Below are 13,131 nucleotides of genomic sequence, written 5' to 3'. Positions count from 1 at the left end.
GGAGGCCCAGTGGCCTAATGGGTAAAGGCCGCATCTTACTTTTGCGCTACTATGAAGGCTCCGCGTACGAAAGCAGAGAGGATGACACACATAACAGATGGGAAAGTGTCATGAAAGATTGATTTAAAAGAGAATTCCACAAAATGTCGAAGGCTTGACTATGAAACCATGAGGCATCAGCCTCCCACCTAGGGCGTGCTTGATGAGCTAGCTCCAAGCTGATGCTGCGAAAAAGTCAATGACCATTTGTTCAAAGAAACTCCATAGAACGACAAGTATATATGTGCTTAGCGTTTCTGCAAAAGAGCCACGTTAATTCAATGAAGAGCGATATAGAATGGTTTGAATCCCACAGCGGCATCTACAGACCTGCAGAAAGTTCGATTTGGCCGAAGCATCAGCCTCTGATGCCCGAGAACGTGACGTCAAGTACCACGTGGGTTGCAGTAAATGGCCTGATGTCAAGTAGTTGATAAAGAAAAGCAGCAATCGGAAAAAGTGCCAGAAAACCCTTGAACTTGAACAGAACGGGCAGGCACTAGTTCTAATAGAAAGCGTTTGTGGGCGGGCTGCCGCTCTGAGCATGGTCTGTCCGAGGAAATGAGGCTTGTCATCTGGCTGAATCTCGGCTATGTAGTAGAACAGGTGATCACAGGCAGCAGTAAGGATTTCAAAACCAGGACAAACAGCTGCCCCTGCCGCTCACTCTGAAACCGCTGGGCTCGTCCGGGATTTGAACCCGGGACCTCTCGCACCCAAAGCGAGAATCATACCCCTAGACCAACGAGCCTTGTCGATGGAAGATCTTTCGTGAGGGCGCCACAAATTCAGTGAAGCTCTCCTCAGTGACAGGACGTGACCTGGCATCAAGATACTAAAGTGTAGATGTTTGAGTGGCAGAAACTCCTTGAAGCCATCCTACAGATCAAAGGCCAAGCTCGCCAGACAAGGCCCAGTGGCCTAATGGATAAGGCATCAGCCTCCGGAGCTGGGGATTGTGGGTTCAAGTCCCACCTGGGTCGTCTTTGATGGGCTACCTTTAAGTTGGCTGTGCGAGAAATTCCGGGATGATTTGTTCAGAGCAACGCTATAGCCTTGATGACCGCAAGACCAGAATTAGCACAGAACTGACAAACTTCTGATAGCTGTGGCAGCTTTTGCGAGCACCAGACTGTCAGTGAATCAATCTGGCCCGCCTGTGCATGTGCCCTTTCAGGCTGAAATTACACAAAGCACTGTGTGCAAGAGGACGCTGGAGAACGTGACGTCAAGTACCACGTGGGTTGCAGTAAATGGCCTGGTATGAAGTGGTTGATAAAGAAAAGCAGCAATCGAAAAAAGTGCAAGAAAACCCCGGCACTCATACTAAAGGCGAGAGGGCTCGTCCGGGATTTGAACCCGGGACCTCTCGCACCCGAAGCGAGAATCATACCCCTAGACCAACGAGCCTGACCGCTGAATGCTTAGGCTACATGTGTACACTTGTAGAGTCATAGAATGCTGGCCGCTAAAAGAAAGGCGCAGGCGCTAGTTCTAATAGAATGCGTTTGTTGGCGGGCTGCCCCTCTGAGTAGGGTCTGTCCGAGGAAATGACGCTTGTCATCTGGCTGAATCTCGGCTATGTCATAGTTTAGATGAACACAGGCAGCAGTAAGGATTTCAAAACCAGGACAAACAGCTGCCCCTGCCGCTCGCTCTGAAAACGCTGGGCTCGTCCGGGATTTGAACCCGGGACCTCTCGCACCCAAAGCGAGAATCATACCCCTAGACCAACGAGCCTTGTGCACGTGCCCTTCCACGCTGATATTAAACAAAGCGCTGCGTGCTGGAGGCCCAGTGGCCTAATGGGTAAAGGCCGCATCTTACTTTTGCGCTACTATGAAGGCTCCGCGTACGAAAGCAGAGAGGATGACACACATAACAGATGGGAAAGTGTCATGAAAGATTGATTTAAAAGAGAATTCCACAAAATGTCGAAGGCTTGACTATGAAACCATGAGGCATCAGCCTCCCACCTAGGGCGTGCTTGATGAGCTAGCTCCAAGCTGATGCTGCAAAAAGTCAATGACCATTTGTTCAAAGAAACTCCATAGAACGACAAGTATATATGTGCTTAGCGTTTCTGCAAAAGAGCCACGTTAATTCAATGAAGAGCGATATAGAATGGTTTGAATCCCACAGCGGCATCTACAGACCTGCAGAAAGTTCGATTTGGCCGAAGCATCAGCCTCTGATGCCCGAGAACGTGACGTCAAGTACCACGTGGGTTGCAGTAAATGGCCTGATGTCAAGTAGTTGATAAAGAAAAGCAGCAATCGGAAAAAGTGCCAGAAAACCCTTGAACTTGAACAGAACGGGCAGGCACTAGTTCTAATAGAAAGCGTTTGTGGGCGGGCTGCCGCTCTGAGCATGGTCTGTCCGAGGAAATGAGGCATGTCATCTGGCTGAATCTCGGCTATGTAGTAGAACAGGTGATCACAGGCAGCAGTAAGGATTTCAAAACCAGGACAAACAGCTGCCCCTGCCGCTCACTCTGAAACCGCTGGGCTCGTCCGGGATTTGAACCCGGGACCTCTCGCACCCAAAGCGAGAATCATACCCCTAGACCAACGAGCCTTGTCGATGGAAGATCTTTCGTGAGGGCGCCACAAATTCAGTGAAGCTCTCCTCAGTGACAGGACGTGAACTGGCATCAAGATACTAAAGTGTAGATGTTTGAGTGGCAGAAACTCCTTGAAGCCATCCTACAGATCAAAGGCCAAGCTCGCCAGACAAGGCCCAGTGGCCTAATGGATAAGGCATCAGCCTCCGGAGCTGGGGATTGTGGGTTCAAGTCCCACCTGGGTCGTCTTTGATGGGCTACCTTTAAGTTGGCTGTGCGAGAAATTCCGGGATGATTTGTTCAGAGCAACGCTATAGCCTTGATGACCGCAAGACCAGAATTAGCACAGAACTGACAAACTTCTGATAGCTGTGGCAGCTTTTGCGAGCACCAGACTGTCAGTGAATCAATCTGGCCCGCCTGTGCATGTGCCCTTTCAGGCTGAAATTACACAAAGCACTGTGTGCAAGAGGACGCTGGAGAACGTGACGTCAAGTACCACGTGGGTTGCAGTAAATGGCCTGGTATGAAGTGGTTGATAAAGAAAAGCAGCAATCGAAAAAAGTGCAAGAAAACCCCGGCACTCATACTAAAGGCGAGAGGGCTCGTCCGGGATTTGAACCCGGGACCTCTCGCACCCGAAGCGAGAATCATACCCCTAGACCAACGAGCCTGACCGCTGAATGCTTAGGCTACATGTGTACACTTGTAGAGTCATAGAATGCTGGCCGCTAAAAGAAAGGCGCAGGCGCTAGTTCTAATAGAATGCGTTTGTTGGCGGGCTGCCCCTCTGAGTAGGGTCTGTCCGAGGAAATGACGCTTGTCATCTGGCTGAATCTCGGCTATGTCATAGTTTAGATGAACACAGGCAGCAGTAAGGATTTCAAAACCAGGACAAACAGCTGCCCCTGCCGCTCGCTCTGAAAACGCTGGGCTCGTCCGGGATTTGAACCCGGGACCTCTCGCACCCAAAGCGAGAATCATACCCCTAGACCAACGAGCCTTGTGCACGTGCCCTTCCACGCTGATATTAAACAAAGCGCTGCGTGCTGGAGGCCCAGTGGCCTAATGGGTAAAGGCCGCATCTTACTTTTGCGCTACTATGAAGGCTCCGCGTACGAAAGCAGAGAGGATGACACACATAACAGATGGGAAAGTGTCATGAAAGATTGATTTAAAAGAGAATTCCACAAAATGTCGAAGGCTTGACTATGAAACCATGAGGCATCAGCCTCCCACCTAGGGCGTGCTTGATGAGCTAGCTCCAAGCTGATGCTGCAAAAAGTCAATGACCATTTGTTCAAAGAAACTCCATAGAACGACAAGTATATATGTGCTTAGCGTTTCTGCAAAAGAGCCACGTTAATTCAATGAAGAGCGATATAGAATGGTTTGAATCCCACAGCGGCATCTACAGACCTGCAGAAAGTTCGATTTGGCCGAAGCATCAGCCTCTGATGCCCGAGAACGTGACGTCAAGTACCACGTGGGTTGCAGTAAATGGCCTGATGTCAAGTAGTTGATAAAGAAAAGCAGCAATCGGAAAAAGTGCCAGAAAACCCTTGAACTTGAACAGAACGGGCAGGCACTAGTTCTAATAGAAAGCGTTTGTGGGCGGGCTGCCGCTCTGAGCATGGTCTGTCCGAGGAAATGAGGCTTGTCATCTGGCTGAATCTCGGCTATGTAGTAGAACAGGTGATCACAGGCAGCAGTAAGGATTTCAAAACCAGGACAAACAGCTGCCCCTGCCGCTCACTCTGAAACCGCTGGGCTCGTCCGGGATTTGAACCCGGGACCTCTCGCACCCAAAGCGAGAATCATACCCCTAGACCAACGAGCCTTGTCGATGGAAGATCTTTCGTGAGGGCGCCACAAATTCAGTGAAGCTCTCCTCAGTGACAGGACGTGACCTGGCATCAAGATACTAAAGTGTAGATGTTTGAGTGGCAGAAACTCCTTGAAGCCATGCTACAGATCAAAGGCCAAGCTCGCCAGACAAGGCCCAGTGGCCTAATGGATAAGGCATCAGCCTCCGGAGCTGGGGATTGTGGGTTCAAGTCCCACCTGGGTCGTCTTTGATGGGCTACCTTTAAGTTGGCTGTGCGAGAAATTCCGGGATGATTTGTTCAGAGCAACGCTATAGCCTTGATGACCGCAAGACCAGAATTAGCACAGAACTGACAAACTTCTGATAGCTGTGGCAGCTTTTGCGAGCACCAGACTGTCAGTGAATCAATCTGGCCCGCCTGTGCATGTGCCCTTTCAGGCTGAAATTACACAAAGCACTGTGTGCAAGAGGACGCTGGAGAACGTGACGTCAAGTACCACGTGGGTTGCAGTAAATGGCCTGGTATGAAGTGGTTGATAAAGAAAAGCAGCAATCGAAAAAAGTGCAAGAAAACCCCGGCACTCATACTAAAGGCGAGAGGGCTCGTCCGGGATTTGAACCCGGGACCTCTCGCACCCGAAGCGAGAATCATACCCCTAGACCAACGAGCCTGACCGCTGAATGCTTAGGCTACATGTGTACACTTGTAGAGTCATAGAATGCTGGCCGCTAAAAGAAAGGCGCAGGCGCTAGTTCTAATAGAATGCGTTTGTTGGCGGGCTGCCCCTCTGAGTAGGGTCTGTCCGAGGAAATGACGCTTGTCATCTGGCTGAATCTCGGCTATGTCATAGTTTAGATGAACACAGGCAGCAGTAAGGATTTCAAAACCAGGACAAACAGCTGCCCCTGCCGCTCGCTCTGAAAACGCTGGGCTCGTCCGGGATTTGAACCCGGGACCTCTCGCACCCAAAGCGAGAATCATACCCCTAGACCAACGAGCCTTGTGCACGTGCCCTTCCACGCTGATATTAAACAAAGCGCTGCGTGCTGGAGGCCCAGTGGCCTAATGGGTAAAGGCCGCATCTTACTTTTGCGCTACTATGAAGGCTCCGCGTACGAAAGCAGAGAGGATGACACACATAACAGATGGGAAAGTGTCATGAAAGATTGATTTAAAAGAGAATTCCACAAAATGTCGAAGGCTTGACTATGAAACCATGAGGCATCAGCCTCCCACCTAGGGCGTGCTTGATGAGCTAGCTCCAAGCTGATGCTGCGAAAAGTCAATGACCATTTGTTCAAAGAAACTCCATAGAACGACAAGTATATATGTGCTTAGCGTTTCTGCAAAAGAGCCACGTTAATTCAATGAAGAGCGATATAGAATGGTTTGAATCCCACAGCGGCATCTACAGACCTGCAGAAAGTTCGATTTGGCCGAAGCATCAGCCTCTGATGCCCGAGAACGTGACGTCAAGTACCACGTGGGTTGCAGTAAATGGCCTGATGTCAAGTAGTTGATAAAGAAAAGCAGCAATCGGAAAAAGTGCCAGAAAACCCTTGAACTTGAACAGAACGGGCAGGCACTAGTTCTAATAGAAAGCGTTTGTGGGCGGGCTGCCGCTCTGAGCATGGTCTGTCCGAGGAAATGAGGCTTGTCATCTGGCTGAATCTCGGCTATGTAGTAGAACAGGTGATCACAGGCAGCAGTAAGGATTTCAAAACCAGGACAAACAGCTGCCCCTGCCGCTCACTCTGAAACCGCTGGGCTCGTCCGGGATTTGAACCCGGGACCTCTCGCACCCAAAGCGAGAATCATACCCCTAGACCAACGAGCCTTGTCGATGGAAGATCTTTCGTGAGGGCGCCACAAATTCAGTGAAGCTCTCCTCAGTGACAGGACGTGACCTGGCATCAAGATACTAAAGTGTAGATGTTTGAGTGGCAGAAACTCCTTGAAGCCATGCTACAGATCAAAGGCCAAGCTCGCCAGACAAGGCCCAGTGGCCTAATGGATAAGGCATCAGCCTCCGGAGCTGGGGATTGTGGGTTCAAGTCCCACCTGGGTCGTCTTTGATGGGCTACCTTTAAGTTGGCTGTGCGAGAAATTCCGGGATGATTTGTTCAGAGCAACGCTATAGCCTTGATGACCGCAAGACCTGAATTAGCACAGAACTGACAAACTTCTGATAGCTGTGGCAGCTTTTGCGAGCACCAGACTGTCAGTGAATCAATCTGGCCCGCCTGTGCATGTGCCCTTTCAGGCTGAAATTACACAAAGCACTGTGTGCAAGAGGACGCTGGAGAACGTGACGTCAAGTACCACGTGGGTTGCAGTAAATGGCCTGGTATGAAGTGGTTGATAAAGAAAAGCAGCAATCGAAAAAAGTGCAAGAAAACCCCGGCACTCATACTAAAGGCGAGAGGGCTCGTCCGGGATTTGAACCCGGGACCTCTCGCACCCGAAGCGAGAATCATACCCCTAGACCAACGAGCCTGACCGCTGAATGCTTAGGCTACATGTGTACACTTGTAGAGTCATAGAATGCTGGCCGCTAAAAGAAAGGCGCAGGCGCTAGTTCTAATAGAATGCGTTTGTTGGCGGGCTGCCCCTCTGAGTAGGGTCTGTCCGAGGAAATGACGCTTGTCATCTGGCTGAATCTCGGCTATGTCATAGTTTAGATGAACACAGGCAGCAGTAAGGATTTCAAAACCAGGACAAACAGCTGCCCCTGCCGCTCGCTCTGAAATCGCTGGGCTCGTCCGGGATTTGAACCCGGGACCTCTCGCACCCAAAGCGAGAATCATACCCCTAGACCAACGAGCCTTGTGCACGTGCCCTTCCACGCTGATATTAAACAAAGCGCTGCGTGCTGGAGGCCCAGTGGCCTAATGGGTAAAGGCCGCATCTTACTTTTGCGCTACTATGAAGGCTCCGCGTACGAAAGCAGAGAGGATGACACACATAACAGATGGGAAAGTGTCATGAAAGATTGATTTAAAAGAGAATTCCACAAAATGTCGAAGGCTTGACTATGAAACCATGAGGCATCAGCCTCCCACCTAGGGCGTGCTTGATGAGCTAGCTCCAAGCTGATGCTGCAAAAAGTCAATGACCATTTGTTCAAAGAAACTCCATAGAACGACAAGTATATATGTGCTTAGCGTTTCTGCAAAAGAGCCACGTTAATTCAATGAAGAGCGATATAGAATGGTTTGAATCCCACAGCGGCATCTACAGACCTGCAGAAAGTTCGATTTGGCCGAAGCATCAGCCTCTGATGCCCGAGAACGTGACGTCAAGTACCACGTGGGTTGCAGTAAATGGCCTGATGTCAAGTAGTTGATAAAGAAAAGCAGCAATCGGAAAAAGTGCCAGAAAACCCTTGAACTTGAACAGAACGGGCAGGCACTAGTTCTAATAGAAAGCGTTTGTGGGCGGGCTGCCGCTCTGAGCATGGTCTGTCCGAGGAAATGAGGCTTGTCATCTGGCTGAATCTCGGCTATGTAGTAGAACAGGTGATCACAGGCAGCAGTAAGGATTTCAAAACCAGGACAAACAGCTGCCCCTGCCGCTCACTCTGAAACCGCTGGGCTCGTCCGGGATTTGAACCCGGGACCTCTCGCACCCAAAGCGAGAATCATACCCCTAGACCAACGAGCCTTGTCGATGGAAGATCTTTCGTGAGGGCGCCACAAATTCAGTGAAGCTCTCCTCAGTGACAGGACGTGACCTGGCATCAAGATACTAAAGTGTAGATGTTTGAGTGGCAGAAACTCCTTGAAGCCATGCTACAGATCAAAGGCCAAGCTCGCCAGACAAGGCCCAGTGGCCTAATGGATAAGGCATCAGCCTCCGGAGCTGGGGATTGTGGGTTCAAGTCCCACCTGGGTCGTCTTTGATGGGCTACCTTTAAGTTGGCTGTGCGAGAAATTCCGGGATGATTTGTTCAGAGCAACGCTATAGCCTTGATGACCGCAAGACCAGAATTAGCACAGAACTGACAAACTTCTGATAGCTGTGGCAGCTTTTGCGAGCACCAGACTGTCAGTGAATCAATCTGGCCCGCCTGTGCATGTGCCCTTTCAGGCTGAAATTACACAAAGCACTGTGTGCAAGAGGACGCTGGAGAACGTGACGTCAAGTACCACGTGGGTTGCAGTAAATGGCCTGGTATGAAGTGGTTGATAAAGAAAAGCAGCAATCGAAAAAAGTGCAAGAAAACCCCGGCACTCATACTAAAGGCGAGAGGGCTCGTCCGGGATTTGAACCCGGGACCTCTCGCACCCGAAGCGAGAATCATACCCCTAGACCAACGAGCCTGACCGCTGAATGCTTAGGCTACATGTGTACACTTGTAGAGTCATAGAATGCTGGCCGCTAAAAGAAAGGCGCAGGCGCTAGTTCTAATAGAATGCGTTTGTTGGCGGGCTGCCCCTCTGAGTAGGGTCTGTCCGAGGAAATGACGCTTGTCATCTGGCTGAATCTCGGCTATGTCATAGTTTAGATGAACACAGGCAGCAGTAAGGATTTCAAAACCAGGACAAACAGCTGCCCCTGCCGCTCGCTCTGAAAACGCTGGGCTCGTCCGGGATTTGAACCCGGGACCTCTCGCACCCAAAGCGAGAATCATACCCCTAGACCAACGAGCCTTGTGCACGTGCCCTTCCACGCTGATATTAAACAAAGCGCTGCGTGCTGGAGGCCCAGTGGCCTAATGGGTAAAGGCCGCATCTTACTTTTGCGCTACTATGAAGGCTCCGCGTACGAAAGCAGAGAGGATGACACACATAACAGATGGGAAAGTGTCATGAAAGATTGATTTAAAAGAGAATTCCACAAAATGTCGAAGGCTTGACTATGAAACCATGAGGCATCAGCCTCCCACCTAGGGCGTGCTTGATGAGCTAGCTCCAAGCTGATGCTGCGAAAAGTCAATGACCATTTGTTCAAAGAAACTCCATAGAACGACAAGTATATATGTGCTTAGCGTTTCTGCAAAAGAGCCACGTTAATTCAATGAAGAGCGATATAGAATGGTTTGAATCCCACAGCGGCATCTACAGACCTGCAGAAAGTTCGATTTGGCCGAAGCATCAGCCTCTGATGCCCGAGAACGTGACGTCAAGTACCACGTGGGTTGCAGTAAATGGCCTGATGTCAAGTAGTTGATAAAGAAAAGCAGCAATCGGAAAAAGTGCCAGAAAACCCTTGAACTTGAACAGAACGGGCAGGCACTAGTTCTAATAGAAAGCGTTTGTGGGCGGGCTGCCGCTCTGAGCATGGTCTGTCCGAGGAAATGAGGCTTGTCATCTGGCTGAATCTCGGCTATGTAGTAGAACAGGTGATCACAGGCAGCAGTAAGGATTTCAAAACCAGGACAAACAGCTGCCCCTGCCGCTCACTCTGAAACCGCTGGGCTCGTCCGGGATTTGAACCCGGGACCTCTCGCACCCAAAGCGAGAATCATACCCCTAGACCAACGAGCCTTGTCGATGGAAGATCTTTCGTGAGGGCGCCACAAATTCAGTGAAGCTCTCCTCAGTGACAGGACGTGACCTGGCATCAAGATACTAAAGTGTAGATGTTTGAGTGGCAGAAACTCCTTGAAGCCATGCTACAGATCAAAGGCCAAGCTCGCCAGACAAGGCCCAGTGGCCTAATGGATAAGGCATCAGCCTCCGGAGCTGGGGATTGTGGGTTCAAGTCCCACCTGGGTCGTCTTTGATGGGCTACCTTTAAGTTGGCTGTGCGAGAAATTCCGGGATGATTTGTTCAGAGCAACGCTATAGCCTTGATGACCGCAAGACCTGAATTAGCACAGAACTGACAAACTTCTGATAGCTGTGGCAGCTTTTGCGAGCACCAGACTGTCAGTGAATCAATCTGGCCCGCCTGTGCATGTGCCCTTTCAGGCTGAAATTACACAAAGCACTGTGTGCAAGAGGACGCTGGAGAACGTGACGTCAAGTACCACGTGGGTTGCAGTAAATGGCCTGGTATGAAGTGGTTGATAAAGAAAAGCAGCAATCGAAAAAAGTGCAAGAAAACCCCGGCACTCATACTAAAGGCGAGAGGGCTCGTCCGGGATTTGAACCCGGGACCTCTCGCACCCGAAGCGAGAATCATACCCCTAGACCAACGAGCCTGACCGCTGAATGCTTAGGCTACATGTGTACACTTGTAGAGTCATAGAATGCTGGCCGCTAAAAGAAAGGCGCAGGCGCTAGTTCTAATAGAATGCGTTTGTTGGCGGGCTGCCCCTCTGAGTAGGGTCTGTCCGAGGAAATGACGCTTGTCATCTGGCTGAATCTCGGCTATGTCATAGTTTAGATGAACACAGGCAGCAGTAAGGATTTCAAAACCAGGACAAACAGCTGCCCCTGCCGCTCGCTCTGAAAACGCTGGGCTCGTCCGGGATTTGAACCCGGGACCTCTCGCACCCAAAGCGAGAATCATACCCCTAGACCAACGAGCCTTGTGCACGTGCCCTTCCACGCTGATATTAAACAAAGCGCTGCGTGCTGGAGGCCCAGTGGCCTAATGGGTAAAGGCCGCATCTTACTTTTGCGCTACTATGAAGGCTCCGCGTACGAAAGCAGAGAGGATGACACACATAACAGATGGGAAAGTGTCATGAAAGATTGATTTAAAAGAGAATTCCACAAAATGTCGAAGGCTTGACTATGAAACCATGAGGCATCAGCCTCCCACCTAGGGCGTGCTTGATGAGCTAGCTCCAAGCTGATGCTGCGAAAAGTCAATGACCATTTGTTCAAAGAAACTCCATAGAACGACAAGTATATATGTGCTTAGCGTTTCTGCAAAAGAGCCACGTTAATTCAATGAAGAGCGATATAGAATGGTTTGAATCCCACAGCGGCATCTACAGACCTGCAGAAAGTTCGATTTGGCCGAAGCATCAGCCTCTGATGCCCGAGAACGTGACGTCAAGTACCACGTGGGTTGCAGTAAATGGCCTGATGTCAAGTAGTTGATAAAGAAAAGCAGCAATCGGAAAAAGTGCCAGAAAACCCTTGAACTTGAACAGAACGGGCAGGCACTAGTTCTAATAGAAAGCGTTTGTGGGCGGGCTGCCGCTCTGAGCATGGTCTGTCCGAGGAAATGAGGCTTGTCATCTGGCTGAATCTCGGCTATGTAGTAGAACAGGTGATCACAGGCAGCAGTAAGGATTTCAAAACCAGGACAAACAGCTGCCCCTGCCGCTCACTCTGAAACCGCTGGGCTCGTCCGGGATTTGAACCCGGGACCTCTCGCACCCAAAGCGAGAATCATACCCCTAGACCAACGAGCCTTGTCGATGGAAGATCTTTCGTGAGGGCGCCACAAATTCAGTGAAGCTCTCCTCAGTGACAGGACGTGACCTGGCATCAAGATACTAAAGTGTAGATGTTTGAGTGGCAGAAACTCCTTGAAGCCATGCTACAGATCAAAGGCCAAGCTCGCCAGACAAGGCCCAGTGGCCTAATGGATAAGGCATCAGCCTCCGGAGCTGGGGATTGTGGGTTCAAGTCCCACCTGGGTCGTCTTTGATGGGCTACCTTTAAGTTGGCTGTGCGAGAAATTCCGGGATGATTTGTTCAGAGCAACGCTATAGCCTTGATGACCGCAAGACCTGAATTAGCACAGAACTGACAAACTTCTGATAGCTGTGGCAGCTTTTGCGAGCACCAGACTGTCAGTGAATCAATCTGGCCCGCCTGTGCATGTGCCCTTTCAGGCTGAAATTACACAAAGCACTGTGTGCAAGAGGACGCTGGAGAACGTGACGTCAAGTACCACGTGGGTTGCAGTAAATGGCCTGGTATGAAGTGGTTGATAAAGAAAAGCGGCGGCAGGGGCAACTGTTTGTCCTAGTTTTGAAATCCTTACTGCTGCCTGTGATCACCTGTTCTACTACATAGCCGAGATTCAGCCAGATGAATCAAGCCTCATTTCCTCGGACAGACCATGCTCAGAGGGGCAGCCACAAACGACCCATTAGAACTAGTGCCTTTCTCCGATTGCTGCTTTTCTTTATCAACCACTTCATATGTGGCCATTTTTACTGTAACCCACACAGTACTTGACGTCACGTTCTGCACCATCAGAGGCTGATGCTTCGGCCAAATTGAACTTTTTTCCGGCCTGTAGATGCTGTAGTGGGATTCAAACCATTTTATATCGCTCTAAACGGAATCACCGTGGCTCTTTTGCAGATACGCTAAGCACAGGTATACTTGTTCTATGGAGTTCTTTGAACAAATGGTCATTGACTTTTGCAGCATCAGCTTGGAGCTAGCTCATCAAGCACGCCCTAGGTGGGAGGCTGATGCCTCATGGTTTCATAGTCAAGCCTTCGACATTTTGTGGAATTCTCTTTTAAATCAATCTTTCATGACACTTTCCCATCTGTTATGTGTGTCATCCTCTCTGCTTTCGTACGCGGAGCCTTCATAGTAGCGCAAAAGTAAGATGCGGCCTTTACCCATTAGGCCACTGGGCCTCCAGCACGCAGCGCTTTGTTTAATATCAGCGTGGAAGGGCACATGCACAAGGCTCGTTGGTCTAGGGGTATGATTCTCGCTTTGGGTGCGAGAGGTCCCGGGTTCAAATCCCGGACGAGCCCAGCGGTTTCAGAGTGAGCGGCAGGGGCAGCTGTTTGTCCTGGTTTTGAAATCCTTACTGCTGCCTGTGTTC

At 50.2% G+C, this 13,131-nt stretch overlaps 14 non-coding genes across 14 annotated transcripts; 8 read left to right on the top strand and 6 right to left on the bottom strand.

The window, feature by feature from the left end:
* The first annotated feature begins 949 nt into the window (after positions 1–949).
* On the top strand, positions 950–1,022 carry trnar-ccg (transfer RNA arginine (anticodon CCG)). Its single transcript has one exon. It is a non-coding gene; the product is annotated as a tRNA-Arg (tRNA).
* Positions 1,023–1,377: 355 nt separating this feature from the next.
* On the bottom strand, positions 1,378–1,449 carry trnap-cgg (transfer RNA proline (anticodon CGG)). The gene has a single exon. It is a non-coding gene; the product is annotated as a tRNA-Pro (tRNA).
* A 1,326-nt stretch (positions 1,450–2,775) lies between these two features.
* On the top strand, positions 2,776–2,848 carry trnar-ccg (transfer RNA arginine (anticodon CCG)). Its single transcript has one exon. It is a non-coding gene; the product is annotated as a tRNA-Arg (tRNA).
* Positions 2,849–3,203: 355 nt separating this feature from the next.
* trnap-cgg (transfer RNA proline (anticodon CGG)) lies at positions 3,204–3,275 on the bottom strand. Its single transcript has one exon. It is a non-coding gene; the product is annotated as a tRNA-Pro (tRNA).
* A 1,326-nt stretch (positions 3,276–4,601) lies between these two features.
* Positions 4,602–4,674, top strand: trnar-ccg (transfer RNA arginine (anticodon CCG)). The gene has a single exon. It is a non-coding gene; the product is annotated as a tRNA-Arg (tRNA).
* A 355-nt stretch (positions 4,675–5,029) lies between these two features.
* Positions 5,030–5,101, bottom strand: trnap-cgg (transfer RNA proline (anticodon CGG)). The gene has a single exon. It is a non-coding gene; the product is annotated as a tRNA-Pro (tRNA).
* Positions 5,102–6,427: 1,326 nt separating this feature from the next.
* trnar-ccg (transfer RNA arginine (anticodon CCG)) lies at positions 6,428–6,500 on the top strand. Its single transcript has one exon. It is a non-coding gene; the product is annotated as a tRNA-Arg (tRNA).
* A 355-nt stretch (positions 6,501–6,855) lies between these two features.
* On the bottom strand, positions 6,856–6,927 carry trnap-cgg (transfer RNA proline (anticodon CGG)). Its single transcript has one exon. It is a non-coding gene; the product is annotated as a tRNA-Pro (tRNA).
* A 1,326-nt stretch (positions 6,928–8,253) lies between these two features.
* trnar-ccg (transfer RNA arginine (anticodon CCG)) lies at positions 8,254–8,326 on the top strand. Its single transcript has one exon. It is a non-coding gene; the product is annotated as a tRNA-Arg (tRNA).
* A 355-nt stretch (positions 8,327–8,681) lies between these two features.
* trnap-cgg (transfer RNA proline (anticodon CGG)) lies at positions 8,682–8,753 on the bottom strand. The gene has a single exon. It is a non-coding gene; the product is annotated as a tRNA-Pro (tRNA).
* A 1,326-nt stretch (positions 8,754–10,079) lies between these two features.
* On the top strand, positions 10,080–10,152 carry trnar-ccg (transfer RNA arginine (anticodon CCG)). The gene has a single exon. It is a non-coding gene; the product is annotated as a tRNA-Arg (tRNA).
* Positions 10,153–10,507: 355 nt separating this feature from the next.
* trnap-cgg (transfer RNA proline (anticodon CGG)) lies at positions 10,508–10,579 on the bottom strand. Its single transcript has one exon. It is a non-coding gene; the product is annotated as a tRNA-Pro (tRNA).
* Positions 10,580–11,905: 1,326 nt separating this feature from the next.
* Positions 11,906–11,978, top strand: trnar-ccg (transfer RNA arginine (anticodon CCG)). The gene has a single exon. It is a non-coding gene; the product is annotated as a tRNA-Arg (tRNA).
* A 1,010-nt stretch (positions 11,979–12,988) lies between these two features.
* trnap-ugg (transfer RNA proline (anticodon UGG)) lies at positions 12,989–13,060 on the top strand. Its single transcript has one exon. It is a non-coding gene; the product is annotated as a tRNA-Pro (tRNA).
* Positions 13,061–13,131: the final 71 nt, after the last annotated feature.

This window comes from Chanodichthys erythropterus, chromosome 12 (assembly GCF_024489055.1).
Source record: "Chanodichthys erythropterus isolate Z2021 chromosome 12, ASM2448905v1, whole genome shotgun sequence".
Taxonomy (NCBI): domain Eukaryota; kingdom Metazoa; phylum Chordata; class Actinopteri; order Cypriniformes; family Xenocyprididae; genus Chanodichthys; species Chanodichthys erythropterus.
The sequence above is the reverse complement of the archived record's forward strand: the minus strand, read 5'-3'. Positions and strand labels throughout refer to the sequence as shown.